The sequence below is a fragment of the Vespa velutina genome, chromosome 2 (genome assembly GCF_912470025.1).
Source record: "Vespa velutina chromosome 2, iVesVel2.1, whole genome shotgun sequence".
Lineage (NCBI taxonomy): Eukaryota > Metazoa > Arthropoda > Insecta > Hymenoptera > Vespidae > Vespa > Vespa velutina.
This window is the reverse complement of record NC_062189.1, coordinates 1692572-1695071: the sequence shown is the minus strand read 5'-3', so window position 1 is coordinate 1695071 and position 2500 is coordinate 1692572. Positions and strand designations below refer to the sequence as shown.

The following is a 2500-nucleotide window of genomic DNA, read 5'->3' as shown; positions in this document are numbered from 1 at the left end:
AATTTGTTTCCTCATTTAATATTATTTTTATTTATTTATTTTTCTTATCCTTTTTTTTTTTTTTGTTAAGATATCATCATATCAATTATCATCACTTTTGTAGTTTTTCTCAAAAAATTGTTCTCATCTCTCTCCCTCCCTCTCTCTCTCTCTCTCTCACTCTCACTCTCTCTCTCTCTCTCTCTCTCTCTCTCTCTCTCTCTCTCTCTCTCTCTCTCTCACTCTCATTCACTCTAATTTATTTATAATTGTTACTTTATTTTACTATACTTTTTCTGCATAGGGAATTTTTTTTTCTCTTAAATGGTGTATTCACTTTTCTCTTCGCGCGAGAAATGATTTCTTCTCATTTCTTAATAACATATCCAAGGGTGTTTCATAACATCATATTATCTCACTTAATACAATAATTAATCATATTATAATTATCAATTAAGAAAACTTGGTTTTTTTTCCTTATTTTGTTATACCCTTCTCTCTCTCTCTCTCTCTCTCTCTCTCTCTCTCTGTCTCAGTCACTCTCACTCATTCACTCTCTCTCTCTCTCTCTCTCACTCTCTCTCTCTCTCTCTCTCTGTCTCTCTGTCTCTCTCTCTCTCTCTCGTTCACTGATGACGACGTTTATGTGTATTAATTATTATCAATTAATATTATTTCCTTCCCGGTATAAAACAAAATTAGAATGACTTTTCATGTTGTTACTATTTTGTTCTTGCCCGTTTTCTTTTGACGAAAAACAGAAATAAATTTTTTTGCTGTTAAATATATGTCGCGAGTGTGTGTGTATGAATATGTACATGTATGTGCGTGCGCGTGTGTGTGTATGTGTGTCTAAAGTAACGCATCGATCACAGATATACTCTTACATTTGCCTTTTTTAAATTGTCTTTCCTGTTATTTTTTTTTTCTTCTTTTTGTTTTTCGATGAAGTTGCTGCATCGTATTCTGTTTGTTGTATACATTTATTTGCTTTCTTTTTTCTTAATTTTTTGTTAAAGTACATCTCGTTCTCTCTCTCTCTCGCTCTCTCTCTCTCTCTCTCTCTCTCTCTCTCTCTCTCTCTCTCTCTCTCTCTCTCTCTCTCAAGCATCAAGGAATTCACAAGTGCAATTTATAGTTCATTCATGAACATCACCATCTTCATCACCGTCGTCATCGTCATCATGGTCGTCGTTGTCGTTGTCATCATCATCATCATCATCATCGCAAATGTTAAAAGAAAAAAAAAGAAAAAAAAAAAGAGAGAAAAAAGAAAGGATACGCAAAGCAATAAAAAGGAGTGTTATTTATTCTCAAATACTATATATTTCCGTGGAATTTTTTTTTTTTTTTTTTTTTTTTTTTTTTTTTATTTTATTTTTAATGATAATTTGATTCTTCATTTTAATTACTTCGCTACAAATTACAAACTGTAAATATCTATACATATACATGTACATACATATATATATATATAAAAAAAAAAAAAATTTTTTTATACATATATATATATATATATAAAAAATTGCGATAATATTCTATTTTTCTTTTTTCGAGAAAAGTATTTCTGGAAGTATTGTTTTCTTTTTCTCTTTCTTTCTTTCTTTCTTTCTTTCTTTCTTTCTTTCTTTCTTTCTTTCGTTCATTCATTCATTCTTTCTTTCTTTCTTTCTTTCTTTCTTTCTTTTTTTCTTTCTATCTTCTTCTTCTCCCTTTCTTTTTCTTTCTTTATTTTTCTTTTTTTTTTCTTTATTTTTATTTTTTTTTTATTTCTTTTTTATTTGTTGCAAAATTTCAACTTGGTACACAGGTTTGTCGCGAAGACTTGAGAGATACATCATCATCATCGTCGGCGTCGTCATCGTCGTCATCGTCGTTGTCGTTGTCGTCGTCGTCGTCGTCGTCGTCGTCGTCGTCATCATCACCACCACCATCATCATCATCATCATCATCATCATCATCATCATCATCATCATCATCATCATCATCATCATCATCATCATCATCATCATCATCATCATCATCATCATCATCATCATAATCATCACATCTCGAATCTTTTCTTCCCTAACATATATATGTATGATGTGTGTGTATATATATATATATACGTGTGTGTGTACGTGTGTATATACATATATGTATATATATATATATATATATATACACACGAAAACTAAAATTATTATAAGTAGACATTACTCTTCCATTTAATAGCATTCTCTCACATTATTTGTTTCTATTTTCCTTTCTTTCATTTCTTTTTTCTTCTCTCGTACATAAAATGGAGAGAAAAAAAATATAGGTATACATAAAACACGCTTGTGCATTTTTTGAATGCTATTGAATATTTTCAATTCTCATTGTTTGTTTATTTGTTATGTTTGTGTGTGTGTGTGTGTGTGTGTGTGTATGCGTATGTATGCATGTGTATCTCTATCTGTTGTTCTTTTTCTTTCATATTATTAATATTAATAATTAATAATGATAATAATAATTATAATTATAATTATAATAATAA

At 29.6% G+C, this 2500-nt stretch overlaps 1 protein-coding gene across 2 annotated transcripts in view; it reads right to left on the bottom strand.

Moving 5' to 3' along the window:
* The window catches only part of LOC124947116 (C-terminal-binding protein), a 33183-nt gene that overhangs the window by 9082 nt on the left and 21601 nt on the right, over window positions 1-2500 (bottom strand). The window lies entirely within an intron of this gene.